This window comes from Megalopta genalis, unplaced genomic scaffold (genome assembly GCF_051020955.1).
Source record: "Megalopta genalis isolate 19385.01 unplaced genomic scaffold, iyMegGena1_principal scaffold0237, whole genome shotgun sequence".
Classification (NCBI taxonomy): Eukaryota; Metazoa; Arthropoda; class Insecta; order Hymenoptera; family Halictidae; genus Megalopta; species Megalopta genalis.
This window is the reverse complement of record NW_027476306.1, coordinates 177,124-194,773: the sequence shown is the minus strand read 5'-3', so window position 1 is coordinate 194,773 and position 17,650 is coordinate 177,124. Positions and strand designations below refer to the sequence as shown.

Below are 17,650 nucleotides of genomic sequence, written 5' to 3'. Positions count from 1 at the left end.
TATAGTAAATTAAGAATTTATATCCTAGTAAATTATTTTATTATATAAATATTACATTTAAATTAAAAATTTATAGTAATTTGAATATTGTTGTTTTAAAAATACCTAATAAATTATAATCCTAACGTTTATGGTAAATTAAGAATTTATAGTAAATTAAGAATTTATATGATGGTAAATTAAGAATTTATATCCTAGTAAATTAAGAATTTATAGTAAATTAAGAATTTATATGATAGTAAATTAAAAATTTATATAATAGTAAATTAAGAGTTTATAGTAAATTAAGAATTTATATCCTAGTAAATTAAGAATTTATAGTAAATTAAGAATTTATATGATGGTAAATTAAGAATTTATGGTAAATTAAGAATTTATAATAAATTAAGAATTTATATGATGGTAAATTAAGAATTTATAGTAAATTAAGAATTTATATCCTAGTAAATTATTTTATTATAATAATTTTTATTAATTTATCATTATATATATATCATTATATATATATATATATAATATGCCTGAAAAAAGGATTATTTTGATATAATAAATCATATGATTCATAATCATTATTACTAATTAAAATTTTATTATAAAAGATAAAGTTTTAATTGAATTTTTATTGTAAATAAATTTTATTATAGATTATTGTTTAATGTTAATATTAATAAATTAAAAATTTATAATAAATTAAAAATTTATATCCTAGTAAATTAAGAATTTATAGTAAATTAAGAATTTATATGATGGTAAATTAAGAATTTATAGTAAATTAAGAATTTATAGTAAATTAAGAATTTATAGTAAATTAAGAATTTATATCCTAGTAAATTATTTTATTATATAAATATTACATTTAAATTAAAAATTTATAGTAATTTAAATATTGTTGTTTTAAAAATACCTAATAAATTATAATCCTAACGTTTATGGTAAATTAAGAATTTATAGTAAATTAAGAATTTATAGTAAATTAAGAGTTTATAGTAAATTAAAAATTGTTTTAATTTATTATTATTATTATTATTATTATTATTATTATTATTATTATATATATATATATATATATATATATATATATATATATATATATATATATATATATATATATATATTAGTATAAATTAATACTTAAAATTTATATACTATTATTAAATTCAACAATAAATTTATATGATGGTAAATTAAGAATTTATATCCTAGTAAATTAAGAATTTATAGTAAGTTAAGAATTTATATGATGGTAAATTAAGAATTTATAGTAAATTAAGAATTTATAATAAATTAAGAATTTATATCCTAGTAAATTATTTTATTATAATAATTTTTATTAATTTATCATTATATATATATATATATATATATATATATATATATATATATATATAAGTAATATGCCTGAAAAAAGGATTATTTTGATATAATAAATCATATGATTCATAATCATTATTACTAATTAAAATTTTATTATAAGAAGTAAAGTTTTAATTGAATTTTTATTGTAAATAAATTTTATTATGAATTATGATTTAATGTTAATATTGATAAATTTAAAATTTATAATAAATTAAGAATTTATAGTAAATTAAGAATTTATATGATGATAAATTAAGAATTTATAGTAAATTAAGAATTTATATGATGGTAAATTAAGAATTTATAGTAAATTAAGAATTTATAGTAAATTAAGAATTTATAGTAAATTAAGAATTTATAGTAAATTAAGAATTTATAGTAAATTAAGAATTTATAGTAAATTAAGAATTTATAGTAAATTAAGAATTTATAGTAAATTAAGAATTTATATCCTAAAAAAAAAAAAAAAACCTCATATAATATTTATATGATAATTGTAAAATTCACATTATTAATATTATTTATATTAATATTATTTGTATTATTTATATTAATTATATTATTTAAATTATTTATATTATTTGTGTTATTTAAATTATTTAAATTATTTATTAATACTTTTATATTAATACTATTTGTATTATTTGTATTTAAATAAATTTTACTTATTTATATTAATTAAATTATTTATATATTAATAAATCTATTTATATTATTTATATTATTTATATTAATTATATTACCTTATTACACTTATATTTATATTATTAATGTATAATTTATATTAATTATATTATATTACCTTATTATACTTATATTTATATTATTAATGTATAATTTATATTATTTTTATATGTATTATTTATACTAATTATTCAAATTATAAAATAATTTTAATTAATTAACCCATTTTTATAAATATAAGTAAGCTAAATTTAAGCTAGTAGATTCATACTCTAAAAATAGATATTTATATCTTTTATATAAATTATATAAGATTAAAATTATATTTATTAATTTAAATTAATTCCATAAAATTCAAAATTTTATATGCTGATACAATAAAATATAATTTAAGACAAACTAAAAATAAGATAAATATTTTAACACTTGTATGCTCAATTTAAAATTGTATATTATTTTTTCCAGGCCATTTACATTATTATGTTTATTTATATTATTAGCCCTTTCAATTTCATTTCTTTTTATTTCAGAACCATTTTATATATGAATTTCATTAGAAATAACTACTTTAACTTTTGCTATTATATTAAATTATAATTACTTAAAAAAAGCAGCTATAACATTTTATTTAATTTCTACTCTAGCATCATTTATAATTTTAATAGGACTAATATTTTGCTTTGAAATAATCCTTAATTTAATTTTATTACTTGGCCTTTGATTAAAATTAGGAATTTATCCAATAAATTACTGAATAAATTTAGTTATAAAAGAAATTTCATATAATATAATATTTACAGCCTTAGTATTAATTAAAATTATACCATTAATTTTATTTTCTATATCTATCCCAGAAAATAAAATAATTTTATCTATTTTATTAATTAGAGGAATTATACCTACTCTAATAGCCTTTAATATTAATTATTACCCACTATTATTAAACTACTCTTCAATATTCCACACAAGATTCATTCTTATTGCAGCTTACACAAATGATTATTTATTATATTGATATTTAACATTTTATAGAATAACTGTATGAGTAACATTAAAAATTTTAAATGAATTTAAAATCTTACACAAAAATAGTATAAACTATTTTTTTAATAATAATAAATTTATATTTAATATTATTATATTTATAAATGCCCAATTACCACCATTTTTAACTTTTACAATAAAATGAATCATATTACAAAACATAATTAAAAACCATATATATATATACAGAATAATTTATATTCTAACTTCTATTATTATATGTTTTAATTATATAAATTTAACTAATATAACTTATTATAACTATATAGCTAAATTTAACTATAAATTTAAATCAAATCAAATAAATAAATCCTTATTAAGTTACTATATATTTATAATTATAACTATCTTTACTTTTGCTTTTAATTATTTATAATTTATGAATAATTTTATTATTAAAATTAAATTTGCAATTTAATATTTTTTTTAAATTACATAAAAAAATTTTTTTAAAATTTTATTATAGGAGATAAAGTTTTAATTGAATTTTTATTGTAAATAAATTTTATTATAGATTATGATTTAATGTTAATATTAGAAATTAATATAATTTCATAAATAAATTTACAATTTATTCCTTTAATTCAGGCATAATATTAAATTTTAAATTAAGATTTTAAGTTAATTAAACTTTAAACCTTCAAAGTTTAATATATTTATAATAATAATTATATCTTAATTAAAAATAAAAAATGATTTTATTCAACTAACCATAAAAATATTGGAATATTATATTTCATTTTTGCTATATGAGCTGCTGCTATAGGAGCTTCATTAAGAATAATTATTCGTATAGAATTAAGAACTCCAGGAGGATGAATTAACAATGATCAAATTTATAATTCTATTGTTACATCCCATGCTTTTATTATAATTTTTTTTATAGTAATACCTTTTATAATTGGAGGATTTGGAAATTGACTAATCCCATTAATAATTGGTGCTCCTGACATAGCTTTCCCACGTATAAATAATATAAGATTTTGATTATTAATTCCATCTTTATTACTTTTAATATTAAGAAATATCCTTAACACAGGATCAGGAACTGGATGAACAATTTATCCTCCATTATCTTCAATAGATTTTCATCCAAGATCTTCAGTAGATTTTACTATTTTTTCTCTTCATATTGCTGGAATTTCTTCAATTATAGGAGCAATTAATTTTATTGCTTCAATTATATTAATAAAAAATTTATCACTAAATTTTGATCAAATCCCCTTATTTCCCTGATCAGTAATAATTACTGCAATTCTACTTTTATTATCCCTCCCTGTATTAGCAGGAGCTATTACTATATTACTTACAGATCGAAATTTAAATTCATCATTTTTTGACCCATCAGGTGGAGGTGACCCTATTTTATACCAACATTTATTTTGATTTTTTGGACACCCTGAAGTTTATATTTTAATTTTACCCGGATTTGGATTAATTTCTCATATTATTTTTAATGAAAGAGGAAAAAAAGAAATTTTTGGAAACTTAAGAATAATTTATGCTATACTAGGAATTGGATTTTTAGGATTTATTGTATGAGCCCATCATATATTTACCGTAGGATTAGATGTAGACACACGAGCTTATTTTACTTCAGCTACAATAATTATTGCTATTCCAACTGGTATTAAAGTATTTAGTTGACTAGCAACTTATTGTGGTTCAAAAATTTATTTAAATCCATCCATTATTTGATCATTAGGATTTATCTTTTTATTTACTATAGGAGGACTAACAGGTATTATATTATCAAATTCTTCTATTGATATTATTCTTCACGATACTTACTACGTAATTGGTCATTTTCACTATGTCCTTTCAATAGGAGCGGTATTCGCAATTATTGCAAGATTAATTCATTGATTCCCTGTATTTACAGGTCTAACCCTAAATAAATATTTATTAAATTTTCAATTTATTATAATATTTATTGGAGTAAATATAACTTTTTTCCCTCAACACTTTTTAGGATTAATAGGAATACCACGACGATATTCTGATTACCCCGATGCCTATTATTGTTGAAATATAATTTCATCTATTGGATCATTTATCTCTTTTAATAGAATAATTTTATTAATTATTATTATTTTAGAAAGTTTAATATTAAAACGATTAATTTTATTCAAATTTAACCATTCATCTTTAGAATGATTAATAAATTATCCTCCTTTAGAACATAGATTCAACGAAATTCCTATTATTATTAAAAAATAATTTAATATGGCAGAATAAAGTGCAATGAGTTTAAGCCTCATAAATAAAATTCAATAATTTTTATTAAAATAATTTATTCCCTGATTAAATAATCATAAAATCCAAATTAAAATAGCTACATGAAATATATTATCATTTCAAGATCCAAATTCCCCCTTTGCCGATAATTTAATTTATTTTTACAATTTTACTATAATTCTATTAACAATAATTATTATATTAACTATATATATTATAATTTTTATTTTAAATAATAAATTTTTAAATTTAAAATTATTAAAAAATAATAATATTGAAATTATATGAACTATTACTCCTATAATTATATTAATAATTATCTCAGTACCATCTCTAAAAACATTATATTTTATTGATGAATTATGAAATCCAACTTATTTTACTTTAAAATCTATTGGGCATCAATGATATTGATCATATGAATATCCAGAATTTAAAAATGTATCATTTGATTCATATATAATTAAATATATTGAAAATTTTAATCAATTTCGCTTATTAGATGTTGATAATCGAGTAATTATCCCATTTAATACCCCTACTCGATTACTAGTAACTTCCATAGATGTAATTCATTCTTGAACAGTCCCTTCATTAGGAATTAAAATAGATGCTACTCCTGGACGAATTAATCAAATATCTTTAATTACTTACCGACCTGGTTTATATTTTGGACAATGTTCAGAAATTTGTGGTATATATCATAGATTTATACCTATTGTAATTGAAAGAACTAATTATTGAAATTTTATTAACTGAATCCATAATATTAAATAAAAATAAAGAATTAGTTAATTTATATAACATTAAATTGTCAATTTAAAATAATTATTTTATAATACTCTTTACCATTAGGTGTCTGAATTAAAGAAATGGTCTCTTAAACCAATTTATAGTAATAATACTTACTCCTAATGATAGTAAATTTATTATAATTAAATAACTATAATATTAAATATTAATTATATAATTATTTAATTTAAAATTCTTTAACGCCTCAAATAAGCCCAATATATTGACTATTATTATACCTATTTTTAACTTTAACAATTTTATTGTTAGTACACATCAATTATTATAATTTAAAATTATTACCTCTAAAAATAAATACAAATATATTAAAATCTACCCCCCATCAAAATATCACTTTAAAATTAAAAATTAAATTAAAGATAAAATATGATAAATAATATATTCTCTATTTTTGACCCCTCAACTAAAATTTTATCACTTAATTGAATATCAATTATTTTACCTTTAATTTTATTAAATTGATCATATTGAATAATTCCATCACGATTTAATATTTTTTTAATATATACTTATAATTATATTTTTAAAGAATTCTTAAATCTATCAAAAAAATACTTTTATCCTAACTTAATTATTTTAATTTCTATAATAATACTTATTTTAAATATAAACTTAATAAGATTATTTCCATATATTTTTACTCCTACTAGTCATATAGTAATTAATCTATCTATATCATTAATATTATGAATATCATTTATATTATATGGGTGATTAATAAATACTAATCATATATTTACACATTTATTACCCTTAAATACTCCCCCTATACTAATAATCTTTATAGTTATTATTGAAAGAATTAGAAATTTAATTCGACCCTGAACTCTTGCAATCCGATTATCAGCTAACATATTAGCAGGTCATTTATTACTATCTTTACTAGGCTCATCTATAAATATTTCATCTATATTTATTATAATTATTATACAAAATTTATTAATAATTTTAGAAATATCTGTCTCAATTATTCAATCATATGTATTTGTAATTCTTAGACTTTTATATTATAATGAATCTTTATAATATGACAATTTCAAACCATCCTTATCACCTAGTAACTTTAAGTCCATGACCAATAATTTTATCATTTAATATTATAAATATATTATTAAGAATAATTATTTGATTTAACTCTTCAAATGTATTAATTATTTTATTTAACTTAATTACTTTAACTTTAACTTTAACTCAATGATGACGAGATGTAATTCGTGAAGGAACTATACAAGGATATCATACTCTAAAAGTACTAAAATTAATAAAATTTGGAATAATTTTATTTATTATTTCTGAACTATTTTTTTTTTTATCTTTTTTTTGAACATTTATTCATTGTGCGATCGCACCTAATATTGAAATTGGAAATAACTGACCCCCCAAAAATATTATTATATTTAACCCATATGATATTCCATTATTAAATTCAATTATTTTAGTTTCATCAGGATTTACCATTACTTGAGCCCATCATCTTCTAATTAATAATAAAAAAAAATCCAAAATTATTCTATTAATCACTATTACACTAGGGTGTTATTTTTCAATACTTCAAATAATTGAATATAAAGAAGCCTCATTTACCTTTAATGACGGAATTTTTGGTTCAATTTTTTTTATAGCAACAGGATTCCACGGATTACATGTAATTATTGGTATTATTTTTATAACTACCTGTCTAATTCGTATAATAAAATCCCATTTTTCTATAATTCACCATTTTCATTTTGAAGCTGCCAGATGATATTGACATTTTGTAGATATTATTTGATTAATATTATATATTATAATTTATTGATGAATATATTAATATATATATATATATATATATATATATATATATATATATATATATATATATATATATATATATATATATATATATATATAGTATAAATTAATACAATTAATTTCCAATTAAATAATTTTTAATAAAAATATATATATAATTCTATGCATAATTATTTGTATATTCATATTTATTTTATTTCCTATTTTAATTTTTACTATTAATTTTATTTCCTCAATAAAATTAAATAAAAATCGTGAAAAATCAACCCCATTTGAATGTGGATTCGACCCAATTACTAACTCACATATACCATTTTCTATTAATTTTTTTATTATAACACTTTTATTTTTAATTTTCGATGTAGAAGTAATTTTAATTTTACCCATTTTTGAATTACTAGAAAATTTACCAATAATTGCATTATCTACATTTTTTATATTTATAATAATTTTAATTATTAGACTTTGATATGAATGACTATCAAATTATTTTAATTGAATTTTTTAAATATATATATATATATATATATATATATATATATATATATATATATATATAAAGTAAAAATATTTTACATTTAATTTCGACTTAAAAATAGGAACTCAAATTTCATATATATATATATATATATATTTAATAAAATAGGATATTAATTAAAAATAATAATATTAAAATTGCATTTTAAAATCAAAATAAATTTATATCTTAATTGAAACCAAATATTGAGGTAAATTATTGTTAATAATTTTATTGTTTTTAAACCAATTAAAGAAATATATTAATAAGAACTTCTAATTCCAATTTTAATGTTAATAAACATTTATATTTCTATATAAATTATAATACAAATTTTATATAGTTTAAATAAAACATTATATTTTCAATATAAAATTAATTAATCTTATTTATAAATATTTAAAAATTAAAAATTATATTAATATTTTCAATATTATGCTTTAAATTAAGCTATTTAAATAAATTAATGTCATTAAAATTACTATATATATTAAAAATACATAAAATTGAATTAAAATTACTAAATTTAAATAATTTTTTCAAGAATTAGTTTTTTTTAAAATTTTATATATTAAATAAAAATTTACTAATTTATAACCTATTAATATTTCAATTATTTTTTCATAGTATAAAAAAATATTAATTTTTTTTATTAAATCAATATAAATAATTTTATTCAAAATATTTAAATAAAATATTCTAATAATAAAAAAAATACCAGTCATTTTATACTTAATTTTACTTAAATAAAAATTAAATATATAACCCATAAATGTTAAATAAATCAATAATTCTTTATCAATTACTATTAAAAAAAAAAATTCTTTATTAACAAGAATTACATATATTATACCTAAAAAAATAATTAGCAATATTAAAAAAAACTTACATACATATATAAAATTTATTTTTATTAAATATATATATATAAACATATTCTTATTTTTATTAATTAAAATTAAAATTAATCGAATAGAATATCTAATAGTAAAAATTGTAGATAAATATATTATTAAAATTCCAATAATTCTTACCTCATTAATTAAATAAAATTCTAAAATTAAATCTTTAGAATAAAAACCCGATAAAAAAGGAAACCCACATAAATTTAAAATAGAAAAAATTAAAACAATTGATTTCAAAGGATATAAATAAAATAAACCTCTTAATAAACGTAAATCTTGAGAATTTATATTTCTATGAATAAATCTTCCAATACATATAAATATTAAAGACTTAAAAAAAGCATGAATTAATATATGAAAGAAACCTAATTCAATATACCCTATTCTTAAAATTCTTATTATAAATCCTAGTTGTCTTAAAGTTGATAATGCAATAATTTTTTTAATATTTATTTCAAAATTAGCTATTAAACCAGATATAAATATAGTAAATCTAAAAATTAAAAATAAATATAACAAAATATTACTATCATTTATATAAAAAAAATCATTAAAACGAATAAATAAATAAACACCAGCTGTTACTAATGTTGAAGAATGAACTAAAGATGAAATTGGTGTAGGAGCAGTTATAGCAACAGGTAATCAAGAAGAAAATGGTAATTGAGCTCTTTTTGTAATAATAGCTAATACTAATATAAATAAACATAATAAACTTATACTATATAATAACAAATGTCAAGAACCATTTATTGATACAACACCAATTAATATTAAAATTCCTACATCACCTACTCGATTACTTAAAATTGTTAATGTACCTGAATTTATTCTATTTCTATTTTGATAATAAATTACTAAACAATAAGAAATAAAGCCTAATCCATCTCAACCTAACATAATTCTTAATAATCTAGGACTTAAAATTATTAAACATATAGATAAAATAAATAATAATAATAAATAAATAAAACGAAATAAATTTATATCACTACTTATATAATTAACGGAATAAATTATAATAAACCCCGAAATAAATAAAACTACTCTAATATATATTAATCCTATTCAATCCAAGTATAATAAATAACTAAATTTCATACTATTAATTATATCAATTACTCATTCAAATAAAATTATAAATTTAAATATTTCTATTAACAAACCCAAAAAAAATAAAAATAAACTAAAAAAAAATATAATTAATCTAAAAACAACTAAAAGATTTATAATTTAAAATAAAAAATTATTTCCTTGGAACCACAATCCAAAATTTTACATAAACTATTTAAATAAAATAAATTTAATCATAAAAACAATAAATTTAAAGGAATTCAATGTAAAATTAAAACTAAATAATCAATAAATTTACCCCCCTTAATTCTTAAATAATAATTCATTTCACCATGTTGAATATAATAATATATATATAAAGAATAAGAAAAACTAAAAAAACACAATAATATTAATAATAAAATTAATTTATTACTCCACATAATTAACCCTACTAATATTATAATCTCGCCCACTAAATTTAATGAAATTGGTCTCGCTATATTTGAAGAACAAAATAAAAATCATATTAATCTTATTTTAGGCATATAATTTAATATACCCTTATTAATTAATATTAATCGTCTATTAGTTTCTTTATAATTTACATTAACTAAATAAAATAAACCAGAAGAACATAAACCATGGCCAATTATAATAATATAACATCCTTTAAATCTAACTTCATTTAATGTTAATATACTTCTAACTAATATACCTATATGAACTACTGAAGAATAAGCTACTAATAATTTTATATCCAATTGACGTAAACAATTTAAACTTAAAATAATTGCACCCAATAAGCTATAAACAATAATTCATCTATTAAAATTCAATAAAGATCTATTAAATATAATTAATATACGAAATATTCCATAAGTCCCCATTTTCAATAAAATTGAAGCCAAAATTATTGATCCAAAAACTGGAGCTTCAACATGAGCCTTTAATAACCAACCATGAAATATAAATAAAGGAATTTTAACAAAAAATGATATAAAAAAATATAAATATAATGATTCTATAAAATCACACTCATCCTCATAAATAAATTCTAATAAATCAATAGATATTAATAATATTATATCATCAATTATAAAAATAAAAATTAATAATGGCAAAGAAAAATATAAAGTATAAAATATAATATAATAAGCCGCCTCTAAACGATTAGAGCCATTTCCTCATTTTACAATTAAATAAAAAATTATTAATAAACCTACTTCAAATCTTAAATAAAAATTATATAAATTTAAAGAAGAAAAATAAATTAATAATCTTAATAATAATAATAATAAAATACTTATACAACTATAAATTTTCTCTCTATATAAAAACATAAAAATAATTCCAAAAATTCAAAATCTTATTATAATTAAAACAAAAGAATATTCATGAATTCCTAATACACCATAATTAAATGTATACCCACTAAATAAATTAAAATCAAATAACATAAAAACTCTTAATACCACTAATAAATTCCCTAAATAAATTATTACAAACTTCTGTTGAATTTTCATTATATATTTAAATTTAAAATTTTTAATCTTTGATTACCTTTCTCAAAAATTAATCTAATTATTAAAGTAATTCCAATTACTCTATCACTTACCCCCATAACTAATAAATAAATAAATAAATAATCATTTCTTTCTCTTGAATTAATAATTATTATTATTATTATTGAATAAATTAAAATAAATTCGAATCTAATTAATAACATAAAAAATCTTTCCTCAAACTTATATAAAATTAAAATAATTAATAAAAATATGATTAAATTAAAACTTATAAAAAAGTCAATATGAATTAAACCTAGTTAAATAGTTTAAATAAAACATTAATTTTGTAAATTAAAATTAGTATTATACTTTTAACTTTTCTTCTAACTAAATTTTCAAAAAAATAAAATTATTATATTTTTAATTCCCAAAATTAATGTTTTACTTAAACTATTTCTTGATTAATTATTAAATAATTAGTATAAATAAATACTTGAATTTTTATACTCAACATCATATATGATAACCCCAACTAATGAATTTTTAATTAAAATCTTATTATTCTATTTAATTAATATTATAATTATTATTATTATAAAAAAAAAATTAATACCATTAAATTATATAATTTTATTAATTATTTTTACAATTATAATATTAATTATAAATTATTTATTTAATCAAATAGCAATATATTGCTATATAATTATAATTTCAATAGTAAGAGGAATTATAATTATATTTTTATATTTTACAAGTTTAATAAATAATAATTATATTAAAATTAAATATAATTTCAACTATTTATTAATATTAATTTTTTTATTTATATTAATAACATATATTACCAGTCAACAAAAAAATTATTCAATAAATTTAATAACTCAATCAAATAACTACACAATTTTTAATGTATATTTATATCCATTAGCAATTTTAACCTCAACAATAATATGTTACTTATTATGAATTATATATTTATCAATAAAAACATGTTCTATAATATATTTACAACCCCTACGAAAAATTAAAAAATAAATTAACAAATTTTTAATTTACTCAAAAATTAATAATTTAATTATTATGAAAAATTCAAAAATAATTAAATTAACAAAATTAAACCCTTTATTAAATATATTTATAAATTCATTAAATAAATTACCAACCCCTAATAATATTAATTACTGATGAAATTTTGGATCTATTTTAGGATTATTTCTTATGATCCAAATTATATCTGGATTATTTTTAACAATACATTATTGTCCAAATACCATATATGCTTTTGAAAGAACTATCCATATCATAAAAAATGTAAATTTTGGATGATTAATTCGCTTAATTCATATAAATGGAGCATCATTTTTTTTTTTTATTATATATATTCACATTGGACGAGGAATCTATTATCATTCATTTAATAAAATAAATGTATGAAATATAGGTGTACTAATCTTTATCATATCCATAGCAACAGCCTTTTTAGGATATGTACTACCATGAGGACAAATATCATTTTGAGGAGCAACTGTAATTACTAATTTATTATCTGCTATTCCTTATATAGGACCAATAATTGTAGAATGAATCTGAGGTGGATTTTCTATTAATAATGCTACATTAAATCGATTCTATACTTTACATTTTATTATACCATTAATTATTACAATAATAGTTATTATTCATTTATTTTTTCTTCATAATAAAGGATCATCAAACCCACTAGGAACAAGAAATAAATATTATCTAACATCTTTTTATCCTTATTTTATTATTAAAGACATTTTAGGATACATACTAATTATCAATATATTTTTAATTATTATTATAAAATATCCATATTTACTTTCAGATCCAGATAATTTCATTATAGCAAATCCAATAATTACCCCTGAACACATTAAACCTGAATGATATTTTCTATTTGCTTATACAATTCTTCGCGTAATTCCAAACAAATTCGGAGGTGTAATTGCATTATTTATATCAATTTTTATTTTATTATTTATACCAATATTAAACTTAAATAAATATTCATCAAATAAATTTTATTACCTAAATCAATACACCTATTGATTATTTATTCTCTCTTTTATTATATTAACATGATTAGGAGGGCAATTAATTGAATATCCTTTTAACCAATTAAGATTAATTTTTACTATTTTATATTTTTTTTATTTTATTGTATCTCCTATATTAAATTTAATTTGAGATAAAATATTATTTTAGTTAATAAGCTTTATAAGCATATATCTTGAAAATATAACATAAATATAAAACTATTTATTAACTTATATATATAAATATATTAATTTTTAACTAAATAATTTTATTTTATTTTATTATAAATTATTGTTTAATGTTAATATTGATAAATTTAATTTTACTATAAATGATAAATTGTAAATTAAGAGTTTATAGTAAATTAAGAATTTATATCCTAGTAAATTAAGAATTTATATCCTGGTAAATTAAAAATTTATGGTAAATTAAGAATTTATAGTAAATTAAGAATTTATAGTAAATTAAGAATTTATATAATAGTAACATTTTAAGTATTTATTTATTCTAATTAAAATTACTATTTAATTATACAACAATAAAAATTAAATATATTTTAATTCTATTATAATCCTAACGTTTATGATAAATTAAGAATTTATAGTAAATTAATTTATATAAATATAACATTTTAAGTATTTATTTATTCTAATTAAAATTACTATTTAATTATTCAACATTATCATATTTTAATTATTATAAATCCTAACGTTTATGATAAATTAAGAATTTATAGTAAATTAAGAATTTATAGTAAATTAAGAATTTATATCCTGGTAAATTAAGAATTTATAGTAAATTAAGAATTTATATCCTAGTAAATTAAGAATTTATAGTAAATTAAGAATTTATAGTAAATTAAGAATTTATAGTAAATTAAGAATTTATATCCTAGTAAATTAAGAATTTATAGTAAATTAAGAATTTATAGTAAATTAAGAATTTATATGATGGTAAATTAAGAATTTATAGTAAATTAAGAATTTATATGATGGTAAATTAAGAATTTATGGTAAATTAAGAATTTATATCCTAGTAAATATAACATTTTAAGTATTTATTTATTCTAATTAAAATTACTATTTAATTATTCAACATTAACATCATATTTTAATTATTATAATCCTAACGTTTATGGTAAATTAAGAATTTATAGTAAATTAAGAATTTATATGATGGTAAATTAAGAATTTATAGTAAATTAAAAATTTATATAAATATAACATTTTAAGTATTTATTTATTCTAATTAAAATTACTATTTAATTATTCAACATTAACATCATATTTTAATTATTATAATCCTAACGTTTATAGTAAATTAAGAATTTATAGTAAATTAAGAATTTATATGATGGTAAATTAAGAATTTATGGTAAATTAAGAATTTATATCCTGGTAAATATAACATTTTAAGTATTTATTTATTCTAATTAAAATTACTATTTAATTATTCAACATTAACATCATATTTTAATTATTATAATCCTAACGTTTATAGTAAATTAAGAATTTATAGTAAATTAAGAATTTATATGATGGTAAATTAAGAATTTATAGTAAATTAAGAATTTATATAAATATAACATTTTAAGTATTTATTTATTCTAATTAAAATTACTATTTAATTATTCAACATTAACATCATATTTTAATTATTATAATCCTAACGTTTATGGTAAATTAAGAATTTATAGTAAATTAAGAATTTATATGATGGTAAATTAAGAATTTATAGTAAATTAAAAATTTATAGTAAATTAAGAATTTATATCCTAGTAAATTAAGAATTTATATGATGGTAAATTAAAAATTTATATGAATATTAAAGTATATATTCAATAATAATTTCCTTAACCCCTATATAAAATAAAATAAATATTAAAGCCAAAGTTAATACTTTTTTTCAACATAAATTTATTAAATCATCATATCGTATACGAGGTAAAACTCTTCGAATTCAAATAATTATAAATATATGAATTACTATAAATAAATTAAATATAAAATTTATTAAATTAAAACCAAAAAACATTAACGAAATTAAAAATCTAACAAAAACAATTATTAAATATTCAGATATAAAAATTATTGTAAATAATCTACCATAATATTCAGTATTAAATCCAGAAACTAACTCTGATTCACCCTCAACTAAATCAAAAGGAGTACGATTCAACTCAATCATCATCCTCAAAAAAAAAATTAAATAAATTGGATATATAAAAATAATAAACCTAACTATAAATTGAAATTTAATAAATCTAATTATATTAAAATCTTCAATTATAATAATTAAAATAAAAAAAATTAAAAATAAACTAACTTCATAAGAAATAGATTGCGCAATAGAACGAATAGAACCTAATATTGAATAATTTGAACTTGATGATCACCCTATTAATATTACAGGATAAACATTAATTCCCAATAAACTCAATAATAATAATAAACCTATATCTATTGAAATTCAATTAACATAATAAGGATAAATAAATCATATTATAAATGATAAAATAATTATTAATATTGGTATTAATAAATAATAATAATAACTAATTCTTTCAATAATAAAAAATTCCTTTAATAATAATTTTAAAGCATCACTAAAAGGTTGTAAAACCCCTAAAACCCCAACTTTATTAGGGCCCTTACGACTTTGTATGTAACTTAAAATTTTTCGTTCAAATAAAGTTAAATAAGCTAAACTTAATAATATTTTTAATATTAATAAAATTATTAAAAAACAATTAAATAAAATATTAGATATTAACATTATTATTTGTAATTTCTTACATATATAAATTCTAAATTTACCGCACTTTATTCTGCCAAAATAATATAATTTATTTTATTACTTAAATCATTAATAAAATAAAAATAATTGGTCCTTTCGTACAAAATTATTTAAAATTATAAAAGATAGAAACCGATCTGGCTCACACCGATCTGAACTCAAATCATGTAAGATATAATAAGTCGAACAGACTCAATAATTAAACTACTACACTTAATTTTATTCTTAATTCAACATCGAGGTCATAAACATTTTTATCAATATGATCTTTCCAAAAATATTATGCTGTTATCCCTAAGGTAATTTTTCTAATTATTTTTATTAAACAATCATTTAACTTACATAAAATTATGATAATTTTTTTTTAAAGTTATTTAAATTTAAATACCCCCCCAATAAAATAAATTTATTAATATTGTTATTTAACTAAAATATAAATAAATCTATTAAATTCTATAGGGTCTTCTCGTCCCCTTATATTATTTAAGCATTTTTACTTAAAATCTAAATTATTTATTTAATATTAGACAGTTTATATCTCATTAACCCCTTCATTCTAGTCCTCAATTAAAAGACAAATGATTATGCTACCTTCGTACAGTCAAAATACCGCAGCGATTTAAAATAAATTCATTGTGCAGGGCTGACTTTAAATTATAAACAAAAAGACATGTTTTTGTTAAACAGGTGAATATTATATTTTGCCGAATTCCTTAAAATTACTTATCACTTTAATTATAATATAAATATTTAAAATTTACTAATTTAATCATTCTAATAATAAATTAATTATTTATAAATTTTTTTTTATAAATTTACATATATTTACTATAAATTATTATATTTTAATTTAAATTATTAAATTATCTTAAAGATTAATA

The 17,650-nt window shown here is 16.6% G+C and overlaps 4 pseudogenes; all 4 read left to right on the top strand.

The window, feature by feature from the left end:
* Nucleotides 1-3,783: 3,783 nt before the first annotated feature.
* LOC143262895 (cytochrome c oxidase subunit 1 pseudogene) lies at nucleotides 3,784-5,304 on the top strand (annotated as a pseudogene).
* A 24-nt stretch (nucleotides 5,305-5,328) lies between these two features.
* Nucleotides 5,329-7,163, top strand: LOC143262894 (cytochrome c oxidase subunit 2-like; annotated as a pseudogene).
* Nucleotides 7,164-7,273: 110 nt separating this feature from the next.
* LOC143262893 (cytochrome c oxidase subunit 3 pseudogene) lies at nucleotides 7,274-7,955 on the top strand (annotated as a pseudogene).
* A 4,462-nt stretch (nucleotides 7,956-12,417) lies between these two features.
* Nucleotides 12,418-14,140, top strand: LOC143262914 (cytochrome b pseudogene; annotated as a pseudogene).
* The last annotated feature ends 3,510 nt before the right edge of the window (nucleotides 14,141-17,650 follow it).